Consider the following 14,041-nt stretch of genomic DNA (forward strand, 5'->3'; position numbering starts at 1 on the left):
TATGTTAGAATCAGGTCCTGTGGAAAATTCTGGATGTTGGAATTTGGTTCTAAAGCTTGTTAGCTAAGGTAATAGGGAGGATCCTCAGTCTGGTTCGAGATGATGTGCTCAACTAGGTTGTGGTGGCATGGGTAGGTGCACGAGGTGTTAAATAGTGATTTTGGACAACTCCGGAGCAATTCTTGGCACGTTTGAGGACGAACGTATGTTTAAGTAGGGGAGAATGTAACGACGCGACCGGTCGTTTTGAGCTCTAGCATGTCGTTCGGTAATTTGAGGCCTTGAGTAGCTTTGCTTCATGTTTTATGACTGGTATGTGTGGTCAGAATTGAATTTCGGGAAGTTTAGAGTTGATTCGGATGGAAAATTCTAATTTCAAGAGCTTTAAGTTGGAAGAGTTGACTAAGGTTTAATTTTTGAGTAAATGACATCGGAACCGGGATTTGAAGGTTCCAATATGTTTGTATCATGATTTAGGACTTGGGCATATGTTCGGGTTGAGAATCGGGTGGCCGGGAGTATTTTGGCTCTTATTATGGAAAGTTAAATTTTAAAAGTTTAAAAATTTCTTAAGTTTGGTTTGAAGTGGATTTTGGTGTTATTGATGACTATTTGGAGTTTCGAGCCTTGGAATAGGTTAGTATAGCAATTTGTGACTTGTGCGTAAAGTTTGGCATCATTCTAGAATGTTTAAGCGTAATTTGGACGCGTTCGACGAAGTTTGAAGGTTGGAAAGCTGGAAGAAAGCTTTTGGCCATTGATTCATTGTTTTGATGTTTTTTGACATGGTTTTAGGCTTCGACTAAGTTTGTATTGTGTTTTGGGATATGTTGGTATGTTTGGACGGGGTCCCGGGGGCCTCGGGTGCGAATCAGATTGGAGACGGATCGAGTTTGGACTTGGGAGAAGTGCTGAGGCAGCTGGGATGCAATCACACCTGCGGAAAAAGGGCCGCAGATGCGACGCCGCAGAAGCGGCCAGGAAAGCACATGAATGGATTTTGGTTGGGCAGTACTGGGACCGCAAATGCAGCCATTTTGCTGTAGAAGCGGAACCGCACCTACGGAGGGGGAATCACAGAAGTGGGGGCGCATATGCGTAACAGGCACCACCGATGCAGCCAAAGACCTGGGTTCTCGCAGGTGCGAGATTGAAGCCGCAGAAGCAGCTATCGCAGAAGTGACCAGGGGATCGCAGATGCAAAAATATCGCTAGGCAGAGCTGTTTTAAGAACGAGATTTGGCTCTTCTTCTTTCATTTTTCACTTGGTTTGGCCGAGTTTGGGGAGCTATTTTGAGGGGATTTTTATCGAGCAACACGAGGTAAGTGATTCCCACCAATTGCAAGTTAAATACTTGGATTATATATAGATTTTAACATGAAAATTTATGGAAATTAGTAGTAATTTTGAGATTTTGTAGAAAAACCTAGAAATTAGTATTTTTGGACTTTTACTACAAAATTGGACATGGAATTAGGAATAAATTGTATATTTGAGTTCGTGGTGTTATGAGTAATGACTATCTTTGAATTTTTTTGAAATCCGGGCACGTGGGCCGCGGGTTGACTTTATTGACTTTTCGAGCGGAGTTGAAAATTGTTATGAATTGATTTATTACGAGTATTAGAGTACATTTATATTGGTTTGCACATTGTTTGACTAGTTTTGGAGCGACGGACATCGGTTTAAGGTGTTAGAGTGGTATTAGAGCCGGTTATGGAACTTCGGAACAAGGTAAATCTCTTGTTTAACTCCCAGGTAAGGGGGAAACTACCCCTAGGTGATGTATTTGATATGTGTTACTGTTGATACCTAATTTTTCTCTATAATATTTTAAAGTGCATATATACCTTCAAAACTATGCACTAGCATCAATTGATATTTTTTCATAATTTCTATATTTTTTAAATTAATTTATTTTAGTATTTTATTTATATAAATAATTACAAAAATTGCATCACAAATGGCTCTATAACATTCTATTGATTTAATTTTGCTATTCATAGCCATATTAAGTTCAAATTATTTCACAAATGGCCAGATTTACACCTTTTGATTATAATTGCAATAATTTCGCAATTATAGCCCATGCATACATTACCGCATTATTTTACGAGAAATTGGTCTATTATATTTTAAAATATTGAATAACTATTTTAAAGCACTTCTATGCATGAAAATTATTTTTTCTCATTATTAATTATTTTATAAGATAAATTTTATTCAATTACTTGGGTATTTAATAAATAGCACCTTTTTATTTCAGACCTGCCCTCTTTAAAACCAACCCAAAACCCTTTTAAAAATTAGCCCAAACCCCTTTTGGCCCAATCTGCCTACCCGACCCAATAACCCTATTAAATCGTGGACCGTTGATACGGTCCACGATCAAACTTCCTTTTTTAATTCCAAATGACCCCCCTAACCTAATTCATTTCTCACCATACTCCGCCGCCTTTCGTTCCCTCGTCTCTCAAACTCTCTCTGAGACCCAGACCTAACCCTAGCCACCGCCACCCAAAACCAGCCCTAATCCCTCCGATCCTCACTCGATCCATGGGATTCCATGGGTGTTTGAGACCCCTGCTTGTCTCCTACGTCTCCTGGTTGCTCGTTTTTGTGATTTCATGGAAAGATCTCGAATAGATCTAGTCCAGATCTTGTTCAAGACCCTTTGAGAGTCCTTCGATGGTCTGTGAGTGCTTCTCTATCGATGTTTACAGTTCAAATCTCTAGTTCAAGACCAGATTTCCCTTTACCTTTCATTTTTTCTTCAAAACCTAATGTTTGGACTTGAATTGATTCAGATCTTTGTAGATCTGGAGTAATTCTGAATTCATCACTGATTTTCTTTAAGATACTCTTACTTCCTTACTGTTAATCGATTTCAGTACTATGTTATTCTAGGGTTTCTAGTTTCTTTGTTATTTGTTGTTCAAATCCATACCTATTTTGAAGTGTTTCAGGTTTCCATGGCTGTTTTATTTAAGGGTCCTTTGATTTCTATACTGTCAATCGACCTTAAGTGTTTTCAAATTAGAGTTTTTCTACTTCTTCTATTTTTGCAAAAAGGTTTTCTGAGATCCTCATGTTTTGTTTAATCTTTCTCGCATGATTATGTTTCTGGTTCAATTGACTGACTATTCATTATTTGATTCTAACCTCTTGTCCGTTGTTATTGAAATAATTAAATTGATCAGCCTAATTATCTAGGGTTTCATTTGTCTACTGAAGTAATTTACTGATTTTTGTTTGTTTCCATTAAACCTGAGGCTCTTAATTTACATCTATTGCCTATTTATGGGTTAACTGACCTTTGATTGGTCTTTACTTATCTATGATTGCCTTATTCCTGTGATTGATTGCTTGATTTATGATCTGTTACCCTAACTGACTGTTAAACCTACTTCTTGCCTTATTTGAGATTCAATTAGAGTTATTTATGGTATAATTCCCTAATTTCATATTCCCAATCAAGCATTGATTGATTAGTTGGTTACTTCTTTTATCTTATTCACAATATTTACCTGCCTTGCCTTAGTAATCTATCCGTATGGTTCAGGATTCTTACTGATTCCTTTATATGGTATGATTGAGATTCTTTCCTTAATTAGACCCCAATTATTACCATTTGATCAATTACCCATGATTAAAGAGTCTACTCTGAACTCCTTTATGTGATTGGATTCTATGATCCTATGATTTCCTTAATTAACTAAATGCTGATTCTTTTACCTTATTTTGGCTCTACTCTTGAACTGCTATATAAGCACTATCATTCTGCTCCATTCAACAGACGAACACACTGTTTAGAATACACACACATACATTCAAACTCTCTCTTCTTTCTTTGCTACTATGATGACCCAAAAGGTCATCACTTGTTTTGAAAATAAATTCCTTGTTCCGAGGCCTTAAAATCTCTTTTTTGTCTTACCTCAATTCGCGTGCGCAGTCCGAGCATGTATCCGGAAAGTCATTAAGTGAAAATCTGTGGAACATGATAAATTTTTCTTTTAAAATAAATTTAAGTTGACTTCGATCAACATTTTGGGTAAACGGGCCCGAACCCGTAATTTGACGGTCCCGGAGGGCCCGTAGGAAAATATGGGACTTGGGCGTATGCCCAGAATCGAATTCTGAGGTCCCAAGCCCGAGAAATGAATTTTTGAAGAAAATTGTTTAACTGAAATTTTAAGAATTTTTGGAAAATAATGTATTGGAATTTGATGGTATCGGGCCCGTATTTCGGTTCCGAATCCCGGTATAGGTCTTATATGGTATTTAAGTTGAGCCCGTAAAATTTGGTAAGAAACGGACTTGAAATGACGTGAATTGGATCCTCGATTGTTAAAAATGGAACTTAAGAGTTCATGAGATTTTTCTTTGATTTTGATGCTAAATTCGTTGTTAAAGGAGTTAATTTGGTGATTTGATTGCATGAGTAAGTCCATATGATATTTTTTGAGTTAGTATGCATATTTGGTTTGGAGCCCCAAGGGCTCGGGTGAGTTCCAGATAGGTTTCAGGATGTTTTTACACTTAGAAAAGTTGCGGATTCAGAGAAGTTGCAGGTCTTTGAAGCCAGGTCTCGCGGTCCGCATTGGAACCTTCGCGACCGCTATGGGATTTATGCGGTCCGCGGTGAGGGCCTGAGAGAGGTATATAAACTGGACTCTTCGACTATTTTTCAATTTTCAAAACCCTGAAACATAAGAGGCGATTTTTCAAACACTTTTTCTTCCCCAAAATATTAGTAAGTGATTTTAACTTATTTCTTTCACTCCTGAACTTCTTTTTACAAGATTTCATCCTAGAATCTAGGGTTTTCATGGTGGAATTGAGAATTTTGGGTAAAACCTAAGAATTTTGAAATTTGGGGAGTTAGACCTCAAATTGAGGTCGGATTCCAAAACTAATTATATAACTGGGCTCGGTGGTGAATGAGTAATTGAGTTTTGGTCCGAATTTTGGGTTTGGACCAAGCGGGACCAGGGTCGATTTTTGACTTTTTGGGAAAATTATTGGAAAACCTGTTTTCATGCATTAGAATTGATTCATTTAGCATTTATTGATATCGTTAAGTAAATTGTGGCTAGATACAAGTTAATTGGTGGTGGGAACAAGAGGTAAAACGGTAGTTGAGGCTTGAATTGTGTTCGTGGCATCGAGGTAAGTGTTTGGTCTAACCTTAGCTTGTGGGATTAGGAGTCGTGTCTTAATTGCTATGTGTTAATTGTTGAGTATGACGTATAGGCTCGGTGATAAGTATCTATATGCTGGTGTCAAGCATGCCCGTGAGTCTTATACTATGATTAATGTGACTCCGTTTTGTATTGTTCATGCTTTATATGATGATTTCTATTGTGAAACAAGGCTTGTAGAAGTATTATTGATAATTGAACATTGTAGAGCGTTGGCTCAAGTTGAGAATTGAGTTGTGAAGTAATTTTGGAAAAGGGAAGAGGTTTATGATATTGTCTCCCTTGCCGGGATATTATATTTTTTGATATTATCTCCCTTTCCAGGATGTTATTATTCATGATATTGTTTCCCTTGCTGAGATATTTTTGTTAAGCTATTGTTCCCTTGCCGGGATTTTATTGAAATGTTATTGATTTCCCTTGCCCAAATTGCTCTGTGATTGTTGCTTGGGTGAGGAAGAGTGTAAAGCACGAAGGGTGATGCCGTGTATGTTTTTCTTTGAGAGTGTTAATGCACGAAGGGTGATGCTGTGCCGATATTGTGAGGTAAAAGCACGAAGGGTGATGCCGTTCCGCACGATGTATAATTCCGTGCCATGATATGAGTGATAATGCATGAAGGATCATTCCTTGCCATGATTATGTAAGGTAAAAGCACAAAGGGTGATGCCGTACCGATTTTATTGATTTTATAGTGAGGACGAGAGTAAAAGCACGAAGGGTGATGCCGTGCACTTGTCTTTTATTTCTGATTCCCGTTGATAATTGAACTTTGGTGTTCCTTATATTTATCTACTGTTCTTCTGTTATTACTTGATGTTCCCCGCAGCATGCTCCCCCTCCTATCCTTAACTGTACATTCTGCCTTTGTTTTCCGTTGTATATAATTTAACTGCACAGGTTTATTTGGTAATCCTGTCCTTGCGTCGTCACTACTTCGCCGAGGTTAGGCTAGACACTTACCAGCATACAGGGTCAGTTGTGCTGATAATACACTATGCACTGTGTGCAGATTCCGGTGTAGCAACATTTGGACCGCAGTGAGGGTGCTGTCTTCAGTCCATTCAAGCGATCCAAGATAGTCCTGCACGTATCCACAGGCCTTGGCATCTCCTTCTATCTTTCTATACTGTTTCTTTAATGTATTTCTGAAACAACTTGTATTTATCTTTCGGACCGTTATTTGTAGCACTCTTAGACAGTCTGTGAAATTGTGACACCAGATCTGGATAGCTTTTTAGTTATGGATTTGTATTAGTAATATTTAAAATTATTACATTTCTTTTCTTCCGCTTATTTAATTCCACTGTTCACAAAATGTTAGTTCACAATTGTTAAAGGATTAAAAATGGAAAAAGGTGAATAATTATAATGGTTGGCTTGCCTAGATTTCACTAGTAGGCTCCGTCACGACTCCCGAGGGTGGGAAATCAGGATCGTGACAGCTACCTGTGCTGACTGTTGGTCTAGCTGGCTGAAAGCCAAGGCTAGATAGTGGAGTTGCACCTATTTTTACATTCTGCATTTCTCTTCTTTAACTGGTATGTCTCCGGTTAGATTTTGAAACTCAACTTTATGTGTTCTATGCCTATACATCTATGCTTGTTCCTGTATTAGTTATTCAATTTGTTTCTCTATTTGTTGTTATTAAACATGTCTAAATTCTGCCTTATGTGTAATCAGCCTGCCTGACTACATTTAGTTATTTGATATTTGTCCAGCATGTTTATTTAGTTACCTTACCCCTCCCTTTAATTGGTATGACTATGTTAGTTATTTAGTTTTCTAGTGCATTCAATTGGTCCTAATTGTGTCCAATTCTGTTCAACACATCTTTGTTTTCAACATGATTCTGTTACATTATTTCTCTATGTCTTAACTGTCTATTACCATGACTAACTTGTTCAGTAAACTCCTAGTTGTTTTGGACATTTGCTGTATCAGTTTCCCTGTTTTTGTGGTTTCAACCCTATATGATTCCCAATCCTTGTCACCCCTTGTTTGTAAGTGAATCTGGGTATTCTATGATTAATTAGGTTGTTTGCTGAGTATGTTTTCCTCAGAATTATTTCAAACTGCTGCTCACTCCTAGCATTCTTCTCAAACTGGTCACTCCTAGTATCTTTAAAAACTATTTCTGAATCTTTTCACTTCTAAACTATTTCACTAAGTGTTTCAACACTATGTCAAGCACTCTCACCCTATTCCTAGATTATTAAGTTCTTCCCCTCTGGTATGTGTACTGCTTAGGGATCCTTGAGATCTCTCTGAACTCTGGCATACCAAGGCTGGCCCTTCCACACTGCACATAACCAATCCCCATTTGAGAAATGATCTTGGTGTGAGCACTGCTTGGGATCCTTGAGGTCCTTAGGGAACTCTGACACACCAAGGCATACACTATTGGCTGTGAGATCTTTGGCTTCTGAGACTCTATTGAAGGCCTGGTATTCCCAGGTTTACTTTGGTACTGATTTAGGCTATATATAGTATAGTTTCACTTACTTATGTAATTCATTTGATCCTAGTCTATAATAATATTATTTGTAAACAAATGTTAGCGTGATTAGTAAAAGGGGAGGGTTCCTATATGATGTTTGTGGGAAACTGGGTAGATATCATGCTTTAGGTTGATGCATAGTAGAAATCATGCTCTTAGTTTATATGTATATTTGCAACAGAAATCCCGCTTCGAGTTTATGATATGATAGAAATCATGCTTTAGGCCCATATGTTATGTTACTTGCATCAAAGCATGTCATAGGTCTATAATATTTGCATTAGAAAACCTGCCTTAGGACACTCACGTTTATATTTTGCATATTAGAAACATGTTATAGGTTCATCACTTCTTTCTATGACTCTACATAAGTTATTATCACCCGGAAATCATGTCATTAAACTGCTACTATAATTTTGTTTAATAAAAATGATCATCTCTATGTGCATTAGAAATCCTGATTTAGGACTTTGTCTGCATTGGCTCTAAACCATGCCTACGTCATTTTGAGTAAATAACTGCCTATAAAAAGGTTTAAGAATAGTCCAAACACATAGATATCATGTTCTAGTGTAGACATGTATGAAATCGGTTCTGTAACGTTAATCACCTAATTCAGTATGCCTATAGGATTGAATGATTTCAAGATGTCTTAACCAATTCACAAAATTATAATTGCATGCAGACCCATGCCTAGGCAAGCCTTAGGTGATTAAATAATTGTGAAATCAGGTTCTGTTTAGTGTAAAATTGTCCAGGTTTAACTGACTATAAAATTAATAGGCAAGCTGACTGAGGGTTCTGCCACTTCGCTTTAAGCAAAATGCTGCATATTCTATATATGTAATGTTCATCTAGATATCATGTTCTAAGACTTTCTGAATTTCTTTAAAATCAGTTGTTTGAGACGTGCTATGTATCTGATTATGTGTGGAGGCAAACATGAGCCCTTAATTGCTTCCCCATATGATAGTCCTATATGTTCTTTGCTTTCACTTAGATTTTACCCTTTAAATACCTTAGGAGTGTCTAGAACTGCCTAAGTATAGAGGTCCTAAATGCCTCCAGGACCACAAGGTAGGGACGGGTAAAGCACGCTTAGATTTTGTTAACTAAACTCGCTTACATAACCACTAAGGGAAGGGTAATGGGTAGTAAAAGGATATGATGACCTGTGCGCTAATGCCACATGTAACCCTTCTAGTTGAGGAATGATTAACGGGTATTTTACAGATGTGATCCTATAGGCTAATCAACTTAGGACTCCCCTTCTCCAATTCAAATATGTGTTCTTAGACTGCCTAAACTTCCTTGGTTTATGTATGTATGCTTGGACTGTTCAAACCTATTTAATTTACGTATGCTTAGACCATCTAAACTTTCTTGATTGTATATGTGTTTAGACTGCATAAACTACGTTTATTTGCAAATATGTACTAATACCGCTTACTTGTTAAATGACTAATTCACATAACTAAGTTCGGCTGGGACCCACCGTTGTGGACCTCGAGGGGTTCCTAACACCTTCCCCTCAAGGTTATTTCGAGCCCTTACCCTAATATCTGGAAATGAAAACTGGTTACATGAGTTAATTTCTCTAGGTTCCCTAACGCACCTTAATCTATTAGGTGGTGACTCTTCAGATGCCCAATTCCTAAAAGGAAACGAGTTGTTCCCAATGAATGCCGAAAACCGGACTTTCGCGAAGGAAAAACGGGGCACAACAATTACTTGTTGCGGGGTGCTACATATGCACGTGGTGATGAGAGTCCATACGTAGCTAAACTCATGTTATTGTCCGGGTAGACTTAGGTTCACGCCATGCTATAACTGTACTGTATGAGTTATCTTTGCTCGTTTAATTTCTTTATTTTGCATTACGACTTGAGACTAGACTTGTGTAGAGTGATAGACTTGCTATTGCAGAGATTTGACGGGCTTCATAATTAGCCGCAGAATAATTGTACTCCTGTTATGAATTTTTCCCGCACTACACGTTTTTTATCGAAATGTTTTCCTTAAACTTCATAAGTCACACGTTTATTCGTGAGTGGGGTCAAGGACCCATTAAAGCTTCTTATTTTAATAGGATCAAGCAGCTCGCCTCTACAGTATAATAGATACATCTATGGTTTGTGCCATGCGACCCTCGGCAGTGCGCACATTATGATGGGATCAGGTCATTTTCCCCCGCAGGATTATGTACCAAACTCTTATGGGAGCAGGCTGTTTGCCTCGGTAGTATAATAGATGTATCCATAGTTCGTGCCATTCAACCCTCGGTAGTGCACACAGTATGATGGGATCGCGCTGTTCCCCACATCATTTCTATAAAGCACTCTTGTGGATCAGTCCGTTCGCCTCAGCATCATTGTACTTAATATCTGACAAGAAACCAGCACATCTGTGTACTTTTCCTGATCTGAGTTGTGATGACCTATTTGGTGAGGTCCATTCTATATATATTCCGATTGAGGAGGTAACTGCTTAGTGAGAGCTTGAGTTTACCATTCAAAGGAGGATTGTACCTTGTATTTTTATTTACTCGTACCGTTTATCTGCTCTGCCCCATATTTTTTTACTTCTTACTGTATCTATCTTATCGGACCACTAGTAAGTGTCGATATAGCCCCTCGTCACTACTTCTCTAGGGTTAGGCTAGATACTTACTGGGTACGTATAGATTTATGTATTCATGCTACACTTGCTGCACTTATTGTGAAAATATATATATGTTTTTGGTGGTCCTCTAGGCGCAGAGACGCAGCTATTGTGGGGACTCTATGGTGAACTACACTTCTTTGTTACGATCCACAACATACAAATTCTCCATCAGAGTTATTTATATTTCTCCTATCTAACTTGTATTCTAGACATATGTTGTATTTTATTATATTTCCTAGTTAATGCTCATGCACTTGTGACATCGGGTTTTGGAGGTTTCTTCTAGATGTTCAGTATGGTAGTTCACGTAATCATTATCATTTTACCCTATAAATTCTATTTTATACAATTTAATTAACGGAAATTATGATTTCAAAAGTGATAAAAATAAGTAATTAAGTGGATCAATCATTGTTGGCTTTCCTGACGGCGACGTTAGGCGCCACCATGACCTATAGTGAATTTTGGATCGTGACAGATGTTCTGTTCTTCAATGTTAGTAGATGTCTTTATGTAGTAACTTTTTGTTGCATGTGGTCTCGCATAGATTAATGTCGTCTGAACTTAGGGTTTTAATTTGGTAACATCTGATTTATTATTCGTATGGGGTTGTCGTTTTTTGTTGATTCCAGTTGTTTATTCAAAGCTTTTGTTTTTTTATTAAATTTTCAATTGCATGTGGTTCCTTTCCTTTTTTGTATTGGTCTGGACTTAGGGGTTCAATGATTGTTGATGCCTGATTTTTTTATTCATATATGGTCTACTTGTTTGTCGATTCAAGTTGTTTATTCAAAGCTTTTGACTTTGTTTACACAATTATTAATTGCAGGTAGTCCCTTTCCTTTTTTGTGTTGGTCTGGACTAGAGGTTCATTGGTTGTTGATATCTAATTTTTTTATTCATATGTGGTCTACTTGTTTGTTGATTTCAGTTGTTTATTCACTGCTCTTTGCTTTTGCTTACTTTGTTTTGGCCGTATGTGATCCATGTCCCTTTATTGGTGGATGACCTCTTTAACTTTTCTCTTTGTATATTACTGATGAGTCCTTTTTCTTGTTTCTCTTATGGCTTGCATTTGTTTTCTTTGATGAATGATTGAGAAGGTTGATTTGGTCTTTAATCATGGGAGTAAGTGGGTGTTGGAACCTCAAGTGGTGTATCTTAAAAAAAGGAAGTATGTATTGATAGAGTATGATGTGGATTTGTTGTCTTATATAGACATTTGTTCTGAATACACTGAGAAGTTAGGTTTTAGTGAGGTGAAACAAATATTAGTAACAAGCCCTATTGGTAGGTGCTTTTTAATTGAGGGTGATGCAGATATTAGAATACTACAGTCTTTGCTGTCAAACCAATTTAAGGGTATTTGCTGTAGATGAGGGTGAATTACATGTGCCAGTTCCTAGCATCACTCACCATGATGAACCTTATAACTTGACAGTAGGAGTAGATGTTAGAACTGATTGTGATTCATCTGATGAGGAGGAAGCTATGGAACTAACTCTAATGATTATGATAGTGAAGAGTTAGAACTATTTAGAAGAGAAAGGAAAAATAAGTTAATGACACGCTAGACAAGTACAAAAACTTGGAGAAGGGTATGGGTTTTAAAGACTTGGATGAAGCTAAAAAAGTTGTAGGGTACTATGCAGTTGCTAATAGGAAGGGCCTGAAAGTTAAGAAGAGTGACACTGGTAGAGTTAGATAAAATGTGATATTGGATGTCCTTTTGTGTGTTTTATATCCAAGGATAATAGAGACCAAGGATTTACGATCTAGACTTTGAACACAAAACATGAATGTGGTCCAGCATTTTAGAATATAAGAGCTACTCCCAATGCTTTAGCCCATTATTTCAAGAACAAAGTCCAAAATAATTCTAAGTACAAGGTCAAATACATGAGGGTGAACTTGGAGGATAGATTCAGACTTAATGTCAGCTAATCAAAGATGAAGAGGGTTAAGATAATGGACTTAGAGTTGGAGGGTGGATACATTGATGACTATAATAGGTTAGAGGCCTATGGTCAAGAGTTGAGGTACAGTAACCCTAACACAGATATGGTTATAAACATATCAAAAGATGCTTTGGATGAGGGAAAGAGGAGATTTTTTTAGAATGCATATATACTTTCAAGCTTTGAAATGTGGATGGAAAGCAGGGTTGAGGCCTCAATGCAAAGGAATTTTACTGGTAGCTATGGCACAAGATTTTGCAAAATACTTTATTCCACTTGCTTGGGCAGTGGTAGATAGAGAAACATGTAGAACTTAGAAGTGGTTTATGGGGCTGTTGAGATCTTCCTTAGAGTTGGGAGATGGTAAAGGAGTGACATTCATTTCTGACATGCAAAATGTAATATCATTAAAACTTACATTATTTTTAACTGTTAGTTTACTTTAATTACTAAAAGACTCACCTTCTTTATTTGTTTTGATTGTTGCAAGGTTTAATTGATGCTATTACAACTGTGGTTCCCAAATCATATCACATATGGTGTATTAGGCACATAGAAGCTAACTGGAACAAGAACTGAAGGGGCATAAAGATGAAAAAGCTGTTGTAGTGGTGTGCTTGGAGCTCTTATGATGAAGAATTCAAGGATCAATTGAGGACTCTAAGGACTATTTCTGAACATGTTGCTAAACACCTAATTTGGTACCCACCACAAAATTGGCATAAGGCTTATTTTGACACAACATGAAAGAATCAAATGGTTGACAACAATAGAGGCAAGACACTAACCAATAATCAAGAGGCTGGAAAATATTAGAGTCAAGGCAAATTATTATTTTAGTATTTTATTGTCATGACCCTAAACCCAGACCCGGTCGTGATGACGCCTCTCGTGAAGACAAGGCCAGCCGACACAATGCCCAATTCATTTTAAACAATTAAAGTAGCACAATTTAAGTCATTAACATGCTAATAATCCCAAAAGGGACAATGAAACCGTACAATTTGCAGAAGTCAACACAACACGACATCGGGGTGTCGCCAGTCATGAGCATCTAAACATGTCTAAGAGTTTGAAAGAGTTTATACAGTTTATTACAGAACTAGAACAAAAAGTAAGGTAGGAGGGAGAAACAATGTGCTGCGATCGCCGAGCAGCTACCTAGTGGACTTCGAATGGCCTGCTGGGAGCAATCAACCCTCACTGGCGGGACCTGAAGCTCCTGAATCTGCACACAGGGTGCAGGGAGTAAAGTGAGTACTTCAACTCAGTGAGTAATAACAATAAATGAAGATTGGGCGATAAGAAATCACGTAAAACACAACAACATGCTATAAAAAGGCAGTGTAAAACCAATAAAAGGCAATAAAATAGTGAAATCTTATAAAAACACCTTAGTTCAGTATAAGCTTCTTTAAAACACCTTTTTAACTATTAAACAAGTAAATGAAAAGCAACTAGAAAAGATAAACACATAAAAATTTGCCCCTCGGGCACAGTGTCAACAGAATCAGCATGTCAGGCAATAACATGGAATAACACCAGCCCCTCGGGCTATATCTCATATTACAATGGGTACTCGCGCTCATTGGGGGTGTACAGACTCTGGGAGGGGCCCCTTACAGCCCAAGTGCAATATCAAGCCATATAGTGGCATAATCAATAGGCTCTCGACCTCATATCAAGCCACATTGTGACGTACAACTCAGGCCCT

This window comes from Nicotiana sylvestris, chromosome 12, assembly GCF_000393655.2.
Source record: "Nicotiana sylvestris chromosome 12, ASM39365v2, whole genome shotgun sequence".
NCBI lineage: Eukaryota > Viridiplantae > Streptophyta > Magnoliopsida > Solanales > Solanaceae > Nicotiana > Nicotiana sylvestris.